Genomic DNA, 12410 nt, shown 5'->3' with positions numbered 1-12410 from the left:
GACTACATGAAAAGAGACATAAAGGAGCTCTCTGAGCAATTAGCCCAGGCCTGTATGACCCTGACCTTGAGTAGCATCTTACCCTCACCAAGAATGATGCCACAATATGAAGACAAGATGATCAATTTCAACAATTGGCTTAAGTACTGGTGTCATTCAGAGAGGATCCAATGCCTGTCAGCTTGGGATGATATGCTCGACAAGCCACGATGCTTCGCTAGGGACGGCTTGCACCTGTCACCCCTGGGCTTTCGGATATTGGCAAAGGCTCTTGCTACCCCCATAGTGCCTTTTTTAGGCAAGCTCAAAAGACAAACCCACCTCCATAGGTATCACAAGTGATAAGAAACTAAAAGTAATGCTACTCAACGCCAGAAGTCTAAACCTTAGCATGGAGAACATCGATATCTGTGCAGTAACAGAAACCTGGTTCAAGGCTCCCGAGAGCACCCCAGCACTACCAGGTTATACCTCATACCATGCTTTTCGGCCCCAAAACTTGGACCGAACCACAAAAGGAGGGGGAGGATCGATATTCGTCAAAGATAGCCACACCTCTAGGTTGGTGGCAAAGCACGAAGCATCAGAGACTATCCATGTGCAACTAACAGTGGGTAAAACTGCCTTCCAGTTTATAGCCTGCTACAGACCACCCTCCCAAACCCAGGAACCCCACTCAGCCTTTCTGAGAACACTGGAAAATATGAAGGTGTCTCCAAACACCATTTTATTGAGCGACTTCAACTACCCAAACATAGACTGGGAGCATTACTCTAGCTCCAACACCCTAGCCCAAAGGTTCCTAGAATTTATAAACTCAAATGCTATGGAACAACTTGTTACCACTCCCACAAGAGGGGAAAACATACTGGACCTGATCATCACCAACATGGGGACTCTATGCTCCAGACCAGAAGTGTATCCCTCACTGGTAAAATCAGACCATAAACTAATCTCACTGGATATTCACATCCCGACCCCACCCCCTGCCCAGAAACCACAGTGAAAAACTTCTAAAGCAAATTTCACACTCCTCAAAACCGAGGTGGAATCCTTCAAAGCCCCGGGCTGTGGAAAATACGGCCCAGACCGCAGAATCCTTTATAAACGCATTCTATGAACACCTTCAGGAATGCATGGATCATGCGATCCCAAATAAAACCAAGACCCAATCCTCCAAAGGCAGACGTCCTGTCTGGTGGACCCCAGCCATAAACAAACTATACAATAGAAGGAGGAAGCTACTAAATGATAGAGCAAAATCCCAAAAAGGGAAGGCATCACTGATCAGTATTAGCAAAAAACTACGGGCACTCATTGTCTAAGGCCAGCTTCGAGAGAAAAATTGCACATGACACTAAGGATAATCACAAGGCTTTCTTTAGTTATGTTAGGAACCTGGGTGGTAATTCCCAGATATGCTCAGAATTAGTCCAAAATGACAAAAAATACACTGAACCCACAGACATTGCCAACATCCTAGCTGACAAGTTAGGTTTACCCCGGGTATCACTTCTGTGTCACTGTTAGACAGAGGCACAGTATACTAACCTCGAAAAAGGGCATAGCAAAATAACTGCTGTACAACTGATTTTAAAAGGGATAAACTAGAAGGAGAAACAGAGAGAGAGAGAGCACTTCTTAAGGATTGCAGAATTACACATAAGTGTACATGAGGCACCAAGGACTTGGTGAGCTGTAATTACAGCAAATGCATAGGTAAGGGTATGGGAAGAGGTCAGGATATGCACAAAGGTGGGGCTTACATTGAGCTTTTCAAAGGTGCAAACAGTCTGAAATGTTAGTATAACAGGGAAGAATAGTAATCCAAGACAAAAATAGGTGGGTTAGAAAGTGAACTGGAGATCAGGGAGCTGGATGAATGTATGAAAGGATAACAGTGTTCATGGAGAAGTTAGAAGTGTTGACTGGGCAGTGATGGGCAGACATTTGGCTTCTCAGGGTCACACAATGATGTCTGTGTCTTTGGTATACATTAGTAAATAGACATATGGCATTGATAGTAGTCTGCAAAGATGGTGTATGAGAGTTTGAATGGGGTGAAACTGCAGGGAGGGTGATTAAATAGAAGTTATGTCCTTACCATAACGTTCCATGTGGAGTGTTCATCTCGCCTTTGTTCTTACACCTGGGTTCGGAGCCGATCCTCGGCTCCGTGTCGACCGCTTGGCAAAGCTCTGCATCGAGAAGAAGCTCGAGACCAACCTAACTCCCACAATCCCCCTCTGCCTTTACCTCAGATCTAGTTTGCAAGCAAACCAGAAGTCAACGGAAAAGAATATAACACATTCATGCAAAAAAAACCTAGCTGAAACACAGCCGCAACAACTGAACAAAGGCAGGAGCAGGAGAACCAAACCAGACACCTAAATTGGACGTTCTTCCTGAGGGTGGGAGGGTGGGAATGTAAGAACAAAGGCGAGATGAACACTCCACATGGAACGTTATGGTAAGGACATAACTTCTATATGTGAGAGTGTTCAATCTCGCCATTTGTTCTTACACCTGGGTAGCGTCCCTAGCTCCATGTTCCTGAGGAACTCAAGGGAGAACGTTCCTGAGCACAGTGGAACCAAAGGTTGCCCTGTCCCTGGAAATCCTATCTACTTTGTAATGAGTGATAAATGTATGTGGTTTAGACCAAGTGGCAGCCGCACAAATAGTGTCCAACGGTAGGCGGGCTGCATGAGCCAGAGATGTAGATATTGATCTTGTAGAATGCCCTTTGGGTTTGACAGGTAAATTTTGCTCAGAAGCAGTATAAACAAAAATAATACAATCGGAAAGCCATTTGGAAAGGGTTCGTTTCGTAACTGCCATGCCCTTTCTGCTGTCTGCAAAGGCTATAAAGAGCTGGTCTGTTTTCCTGTGATCCTTTGTTCTATCCAAGTAAAACCTGAGTTGTCTATGAACATCTAACTTGTGTAACATATATTCCAACTTATTGGAATGATTCTTGAAAAAGGTGGGTAGCTCAATGGACTGATTAATATTATTAACGGAGCAAACTTTGGGAAGAAAGGATGGATTAGTGTGAAGAGATACTCTATCAGGGTGAAAGATCAAATATGGATGTTTAACAGAAAGAGCTTGAAGCTCCGATACCCGTCTGGCTGATGTGATAGCTACCAGAAAAAGGGTTTTCCATGACAAAAACTTCAAAGGACAGGAAGATGCTGGTTCAAAGGGTGGTAGCATTAGCTGTGATAATAGAAGGTTCAAATTCCAAGGAGATGTAGGAATTCTAACTGGTGGCCTAATATGGAAAGATCCTTTTAGAAAGGCCTTACAAAGTTTATGAGCCATAATAGGAGCCCCATTTTCTCCCACATGAAAGTTTGAAATGGCAGCCAATTGCACTCTCAAAGTGGCAGGGGAAGCTCCTTGGTGGAATAGTTCGGCTAAAAACTCTAAGACTCTGTTAAGAGGGGCTATTATGGGATCCAATTGCTGTGAAGTTGCCCAGTGTACAAAACGCTTCCATTTACTAGTGTAAATCTTTGTAGTGGAAGCTTTATGAGAAGCCACCAGAATATTTTGAACTGCAGGGGAAAGAAGATCAGACCTGGCTAACAAGGGAAGTGGAGCAGCCAAGCTGCTAGTCTGAGGGAGAGTAGCGACGGGTGGGGAACCCCTGACGAGTGGGTCAGCAGAACCAGCTCCGGGTCCAGGATCCAGGGTTCCCGAATTCGGTGTGCTAGAAGAAAGGGAAACCAAATTTGACGAGGCCAGAATGGGGCAATGAGGATTATTGTCCTTTGCAGGTTGCTGGCTTTCTGTAGAAATTTTGCAATCAGGGGAATAGGTGGAAAAGCGTACAGGAGACCCGGGGGCCAGTCGTGAACCAGAGCGTCCCTGGGGACTTCCCTTGGAGGGGGTAGTAGGGCAAAATAGCTTCTGCATTTGGCGTTCATTGGAGACGCAAACAGATCGCAGCAAGGCTGGCCCCACTTGCGAAAAATTTCCTTCGCAATTGATTGTTTGAGGGACCACTCGTGAGGTAACAGGATGGCTCTGCTCAACCTGTCCGCTATGACATTGGATAACCCTGCGATGTGCGTTGCTATCAGAAAGCGACCCGTGGACTCTGCCCATTGCCAGATTCTCATGGCCTCTCTGCATAGTTGATAAGACTTGGTTCCCCCTTGTTTGTTTATGTACCAGACTACGGACATGTTGTCCGACTGAACTGCAATGGTCCCTAGAGGAAGAAGGGGAGAAAAGTGTTGCAACGTTAGAAACACTGCCCTCATCTCTAGAACATTGATGTGCAGATTGTTCTCCAATTTGGTCCATTCGCCTTGGACTGTCTGTCCCTGAAAGATGCCCCCCCACCCTATCAGGGAAGCGTCCGTGGTCACCGTAGCTGTCGGCGTGGGTAATACAAATGGTCTTCCGCTGGAGAGATTGCAAGTCTGAAGCCACCAAGACAGGTGCGATTTGCAGATGTTCGTGATGTGAATTTCATGTGTCGGGTAACTGTTGGAACGACCATTGTGCAAAGTAGCCATTGAAGAACTCTCATGTGCAGTCTTCCCAGGGGTATCGCAATGAGGGAAGCTGCCATGAGATCCAAAACCTTCAGAACCAGTTTTGCTGGGGATTTTTTTGATAATAGGAGAAGAGATATATGGTTTTGTAGGGGTGCTATTCTTTCAGGAGGAAGCCACAGGATTAAGCAACGTGTATCCAATTCTGCTCCTATGAATGAGATATGTTGTGATGGCTGTAATAAGGATTTTTTGAAATTTACGGAAATTCCGAGATGAACACAAAGTTGTAGTGTGTGTAATCCCTGGCCTGAATCAGTCGACACTCGGTGGTGGCAGAAAGGAGCCAGTCGTCCAGATACGGAAACACCTGGAATCCCAGGCGTCTCAAGTGAGACGCTACCACTGCCATACATTTGGTGAAAACCCTGGGGGCTGAGGTCAGACCAAAGGGCAGGGCTCGAAACTGAAAGTGACTGGCTCCCAGCCGGAAGCGCAAGTGATCCCTGGACGCCCTGGCCATTTTGATGTGGTAGTACGCGTCCTTTAGATCTATTGAGCACATCCAGTCATCCTTCTGTAAGAATGGAAGGATCGATTGAAGCGTGACCATCCGGAACTTTTCTTTCTTGATAAAGGTATTGAGTTTGCTTAGGTCCAGAATTGGCCTCCAGTCCCCTGTCTTTTTTGGAACTAAAAAGAACCTTGAGTAAGTTCCGAATCCTCTTTGGTCCGCTGGGACTGGTTGGATGACTCTTTTTTCTAGCAGTTTTGAAATTTCTATAGCTGCAGGGCCTCGCAGATGGGGCGGAACATCTGGGAGTCTTTTCTGTGGAATAGGGGGCAATAGGAAAGGAATTCTGTAACCTCTGGTAACAATGCTTTTTACCCAATTGTCTGATGTAAGACTTTGCCAGGCCTGAGGGTATAAAGCTAAGCGACCCCCGACTGCCTCCAGAGCAGGACAGTCGGGCCTCCTCTCAGGAGTGCTGGAAAGGTTTCCCGGGGAGTGTATCCCTGTCACCTTGGTTTTGCGGACCCCCTCTGCTGCCAGGGTGACGTCTTCCACCTCTGCCCCCTCCTCTGCCTCTAGAGGGGGCATCACCCTGTGTGCCTGGGAAAGAGCCTTGGGGTTTTTGAAACCACATTTTTCCACCACATTGCCCTTTGGGGTATGGTCTGGATGGGATGGAAAAACGGACTCCGACAGCAGACAGAGTCTTTCCCTCTTGCTCACACCGGGTAAGGGTCTCCTTTACTTTTGGGCCAAAGAGAGTGGCACCATCAAATGGGGCGTTAGTAAAGAAAGACTTGAAGGCTTCCACAAAGGAACATAAGCGCATCCAGGATTGTCTACGAAGAGCAATCGCTGAAGCCGCAGCCCTACTCAATCCTTCAGCTGTGTATGAGATCAGCCTCATGGACGAGTTCGCAATAGATGTAAGGGTATTGAGGTGTGCTGTAACTTTCTCCGAGACAGCAGCATCTGTAGCACCCTGGAGGGTATCTCCCAACTCTTTGACTAGATCCCTCTGTAACCGTGTAAAATGGGTCAAATAGTACAGGGATCGCATGGAAAAAGCCGCTGAACTAAAAATGCACTTCCCATACCTGTCCATAGTACTAGAATCTCTGTTAGGCGGATGGACAGATGAGGAAGATTCAAACATCTCCTTTTTCGTGGCCGCTGCCACCACCATAGCGTCCACTGGAACTCCCTTTGTGAGATAAGCCTTGTCTTGTGGGGCAGTAATATATTTATTAGGCTTTCTAGGGACTGTCTCCACCGTGTCAGGTGTCTCCCACGCCCTTTGAGCAATCAATTCCATCAACTCATCGAAGGGCGGAGTGACCCAGGAGGAGGAAGGGTGAGCACCGAATGCCTTCAGCAAGACTGACTCATCCTCAGAAGGGGGTAGGGCTTGCCAATCACCTCTCTGTTTTAGGATCTCCAGGATGTCAGAAAAGGAGACATCCTCTGTGGGTGATTTTGGGGACCCTTCTAACTCATCTAAGTCAGTGTCCGATGTCAAGGATTCTTGTGGGGAATCCAAATGTCTCCTCTTACACAATCTTTTCCTCAGAACTTCCTCGGGGGGAGCATCCGATGAAGCCTCTAAGGAAGAGGGGGCACCCTCTGGGGGTGGCTGAGACACTGGTGCTCGACGCTTAGATGTAGCCATGGGTGCAGAGGAGGATAACGGACCCTTATGGGAAGGAGAAGCTGTTTCTGCAGAGGTGGTTGTCTGAGTCGACAAAACCTTCCTCATGAGGTCGAAGGCCCCTGGGTCCCGAGTCGAGGTATCCCCCGGTTCCGAAGAAAACTGAGGAATCCCCGAGACAGGAACCAATGGTATCGACCCCGAGGACGGAGCTGAGTCGATCTGAGCCGAGGCTCCGAGAGGGAGAGTCAGAACCGAAACGTCAGTTCGACTCTCGGTCCCCGATCCAAGGATGGATCTTCGGCTCCGTGACTCCGGTACCGGGTCCGTCGGAGTCGAGGTGAACGGTGCTGACCGAGAAAAAGACGGTTCCGGCACCGAGGGCTCCACAATCATCAGATCAGCCTCTCCCGGCTCCGAAGGCTGGATAGGCCTCGGAGGAGGAACAGATGGAGATAAGGGAAGGCCTTCGAGTCTCGACACCAACTGGGAGGAGACAGAGATGAGTTTGGACAAGGCCGTATTCTCCATCAATTTCTGCACCACGCGGTCTACATCGGTGTCGGAGAGGGGCCTAGAAGAACGCATCGAAGGAATCGAAGACGGAGCCGACCTCAAAAGCACAGGAGGAGGAAGCTCCATCACCGGTTCCAAGACCCGAGGCTCGGTAACTGACAAAAGTTCAACACTCGGCCCCGAGGTCTGTGGAACCGGTGAGCGAACTTTAAATGAAGAGCTCGGAGCCGATGACATGGGCTCTGACGTCTTCGATTCCTTCGAGGATTTAGATGTCTGGTCCGATGCATCCAGGGCCTCTTGGAATGCAGGCTTCAAAAGGCCTCTATCCATGAGTTTCCTGCGCCTATCTGTCATGACCCTTCCACTGAAAGAATGACAGATGGAGCAGTCTTCTTGCAGATGGAGAGGGCCAAGACAGTAGACGCAGGAACTATGATTATCTGTGACAGACATTTTCTGCCCACATTGGCACTGTTTGAAGCCTGACTTAGCTTTCTCAGACATGTTAAAAGTACAGTCAAATACAAAATTTTTAACAGTGTAACAGCCAGTTAAAATGTCAAATCCAGTAATAAGTCAATCCGGTAGTTAAAGTCAATCCAGTTAAAGTCAAATCCTGTATAAGTTAAAGGGTGGGGTAGGCCCCGAGGGAACTAACTTTAAATAAGTATATATATAACTTATATACCCACTAGAGAAACCCTCGACACACTACACACACACACACACACAAACAACTTAAAGAAGAAAGAAGAAATTTTATCCAAAAATATATCAGATAAAACAATCTTAGCTTTGAGGTGGTCCGAGCTCATCAAAAATGATGCGAACGTTGCAGCGGCAAACTAGATCTGAGGTAAAGGCAGAGGGGGATTGTGGGAGTTAGGTTGGTCTCAAGCTTCTTCTCGTTGCAGAGCTTTGCCAAGCGGCCGACACGGAGCCGAGGATCGGCTCCGAACCCAGGTGTAAGAACAAACGGCGAGATTGAACACTCTCACATCTTTTTTTATAACTGCTTTTTGTTTGTAGGTAAAAGGAGAAAGTGGATTTCAGTACAGGTCCTAGTTATTTGTACTGCTTGGAACATAATATCAAACTAATTGGGCTCAAAACTGATGAAAACCTAAAATTCAGTCTTCGTGTCCAGCAAGTGACAAAAAAAGCATACCCTTTTTACAGACAAACACAGGAAATGTACAGCTATTGCTTCATATCTACTTTATCATATGTAGCCTTCACCAACCTACTATCAGCCTAATAAAACTTGAACATACTTATAACAGTTGTCACATTTGATACTAATTCACCCACTTGCAGTCAGTGCATTGCAAACAGCCGTTTAATTGTCTTGAATACCCAGCTATCTAAAAGTCATTTAACTGAATCTAGCGCAAAACCTCCTACATACGGCAGAAAATGCCCATCTCTGTCTTCCTTCATAACATGGTGCTCTCCTCACTTATACTCAGATTCTCAGAGAAATTCCTGTCACATGTTAACACAACTCCTGATACATTTCTAAACAATACAACTTCATCCATCTATGAAATCAAAAAAAAAAACAACTTTAAAGTCTTATTAAAATTATATCTCTATGAAAACTGTAACTGTTTATCCACTCCTGGGTTACCATACTATATTCTTTCTTCAAATTACAAATCCTTTTCTCTCTTACCCTTTCTAACATCACTTCCTGTTTTTCACTTTCCCTCCCCACTTTTTATATAATAGTCCTGTAGCTTAGTAAATAGTATATCCTTTCTTAACATCATTTCACAATTCCTTTTTTATGTCAGCAAAATGTGTGTATGTGGTAAATATGACCAATCACTACCCATAATCCATTTACAATGTCTTGCTGTGCACATTCATGAAGCTGTGTGGCAAATCTGCTCTACAAGAAATGGTTTGAACTTCTTCACCCTGGCAAAATATGTTACACTGTAAATATGAATGTTTATCATCAAAAATTACCACTACATCTCTCTCTGTATTACCTATGCTTTAGTTATTATATCTTTGTTGTAATACACTCCCATTTACAGATTTTCTTCAAATTAATGTTACTATGTTGTAAACCTGCTGTACCTGTAACTGATTGAACTTCTCTGGAGCTTTTCTACCTGGGCTTCTTGGACGAGTAAAACTTTCCTGGTCAACAAATAAAAATAAATAAATTAATTCATTTTATTTATTTTATTTTACATTTGTTGACCGGGATAGTCCGACTGGATACATGTCTATTTTCAACGGAGGCCTGGGGAGAAAAGCTCCAAAGGTATACATATACAATCATTACAATGGCATGTCGAACAGGAGTAATCATAACATAATACAAATATAACACATTTTACAGTCTAGTTAAATTTATGGAAATATACCACGTATTATAGTACATTTAAATTTGTACAGTCTAACAATCTTCTAAACTGGCTTAACAAAGATATTTGAGTAGCACTTACATACATAGGATAGATACACCATTATGCATAAAGATTTAGTCAGGCTTGGAGCAGGGACATATCCATTGAGAGTTTAAATAGGTCTTTTGTTGGGTGAACAAATGTGAAGGTAGTTAGTGGAGACTTTTTGTGGAGTGCCAGAGTGCCAAATTTCATGACTGTTGGTTTTAGACTAATTTATAGTTAGTAGGCTTTTAGCTAGTTACTTAGACTGTTAAAATCTTTTTTGCAGGGCATTTTGTAAAATGGAGATGGAAGCTCCACCCTTATAATTGATAATGTTGTCAGCATAAAGGATGGCAGTGTAACATGGTATGGCTAAGCTAATGTCATTTATGAACATTGAGAATAGAATGGGCCCAATGACTGTTCCATGGTGGGAAACACAGGCTGTGAAGGAACATTCCGAGGTCATCTTGCTCTACTGAATGGATTTTGAAGGTTTTGTTGCTGAAGTTCAATAATGATAGCTTGCTAGGGAGAACATCCTGCTTAAGTCTCCAAATATAACCCCAGGGAGGTGGCCTTTTACTATGACTGAGAGAACGTACATGCTCCTAAAATATCTTAGTGTGGAGACATCGACCAAATTCCAGGTTCTATAAATCAAAATAATGTAACTGGGAAATCACCACCCACACCAGTAGCACAATACCCTTGTTCTTCACCAAAGAACAAAAAGTAAACTTTGTTACGTTAAACATTTGTAGTATATGTAACAAAATCACAGAACTTCGTGCATAGATAGCCCAATATGCTCAACATATTTTGGTAATTAACAAAACCTGGCTAAAGCCCAACATAAAAGACACTAAAATAATTCCCTCTGGATATAACATCATTAGAACAGGCCAAACCCTAAAAAAGCTGGGGGTATAGCCATCTTAAAGTTCAACATATACAAACTAAATCCTTTCAGCAATAGTATTCCCAAACTCCACATTGCCAAAGTATTATTTCACACCTTACATTAAATAGTAAAAAAAATAACTTTGTATCATTGCTGTATATATCCTCCCTGGAAACAATATAAACACTCTGGAAGATATCTTACATTGCATATGCAGTGCCATTCCTCCTAAAAAAAGATGTAAATATTGACTAGCAGAAAAATAACCCTCAGCTCTCCTAATTTGAGAAGTAACCTGCTTGGCCTTATACAACTGATGACCTCACAACTTATGAAATACTCCACCTTGCACTCTCCCTTAGTGACCATCTTCCTTCTTTGACTCGTAGATTATTTGTGCATCAGGTTAAGCAACACAACTACAAATGGCTCTGTAAGATACCAAATGTCACCTCAGACACATTCAAATCAGCCCCCCAATCCATCAACCAGCCTAATCTAAAAATTCTCCTCATGGATGGAGCACTCTTCACATTCAATATAATATTCTTAAATGTTCTAAATAGCACTTCTTAGAAGAAAAAGAGTTAAAACCAACCATGAACCCTGCCTAACAATACTAGACATCTTATGTATAACAGGATAAGGCCTGGAAAATTGGAACATGAACACCAGAATTTCTACAGGAGTTGAGAGAACTGACAAAAAGCAACATTACAATAATTTACAGAATTGCCATAGACTTAATCCCAAAAAATCCTGGTCCATCATAGGTTCATAGGTGTGTACTAGGCTAATGGCCCTGGAGCCTTTACAAGCCTAGACCATAGGATTACCTTGGCAACGTGCCACCCAACCTTAGTTTCCAGTGCCTCTGTCAAGTAGAGCCACTGGAGTGATCCCCAGGTTGAATTTTCTATGTCCCATCCACTCATCAAGATTTCTCTTGAAGAGGGCCAGTGAAGTGCTCTGTTTGACATGTATGGGAAGTCTGTTCCATAGCATGGGCAGTCTCTGTATTATGAACCTGTCCCTCCAGCACTTTCTGTTGATTGTGGTAATAAGGTTGAGGTCTCTGGAGCGTGTGGTGCAGAGGGATTGGGATTTCTTTAGATGTAACATTTCTAACAGAGCTGGGCCAGACATGGTTTTATAAGTCAAGCAGAGATCGCCTCTAAGTAGGCGATGTGAGACAGAGAATAGTTGGGAGTTTTTGAGTCTGTCAATATAGGACTAGTGTTTAAGGCCTGGGATCCTCTTTGTGAGGTACTTTTGTGGCCTCACAAGTTGCTGCAGGTGTCTAGTGAGGTACATGCCAAATGGGGCATTGTACTCGATGACTGGCCTAATGAGGGAAAAGTAGAGGGAGACAATGACCTCTTTCTTCCTGGATGCAAAACCCTTAGTAATGAGATGTGCCACATATAAGGACTTTCTGACCACAGTGGCAGTGTAGTGGTCAAAAGAGAGGTTGCTGTCAACTTGCGTTCCCAGATCTCTTATAACACATTCTGTGTTCATTGGACTACCATTGATGTGGTAGTTCATGGGAACTGGGTTTTTCCCAAAGGGGATGATGACACATTTTTTGGCATTGAGCTTAAGGCCATGGTTCTGACACCAGTCGTTGGTTTCAGTGAGGCCTTTCTGTAGGATGTCAACATCACTTGGAGAGTTAATAATGGCTCCCAACTTGCAATTATCTGTAAACTTTGTCAACCAGAGTCCCTTTGTGTTGGATTGGACTTCTGAGAAGTAGATACCAAACAGGAGAGGACCCAGGACCAATCTCTGTGGGACTCCACTCATGACTGGTCGGCAGTCTGACTTGGAGTCAGCTACTTCCACACTTTGGGTTCTATCTGTGAGCCAGTTTGCAACCTACCTAGTGATATAGGGGTTGATG

The 12410-nt window shown here is 44.4% G+C and overlaps 1 protein-coding gene across 1 annotated transcript in view; it reads left to right on the top strand.

The window, feature by feature from the left end:
* The window catches only part of LOC122794071 (spectrin beta chain, non-erythrocytic 4-like), a 1992331-nt gene that overhangs the window by 1310092 nt on the left and 669829 nt on the right, over positions 1–12410 (top strand). The gene's annotated exons all lie outside the window — the stretch shown is intronic.

The sequence above is a fragment of the Protopterus annectens genome, chromosome 1.part0 (assembly GCF_019279795.1).
Source record: "Protopterus annectens isolate FY-2018-M chromosome 1.part0, PAN1.0, whole genome shotgun sequence".
NCBI lineage: Eukaryota > Metazoa > Chordata > Ceratodontiformes > Protopteridae > Protopterus > Protopterus annectens.
This window is presented reverse-complemented; position numbering and strand designations above follow the sequence as displayed.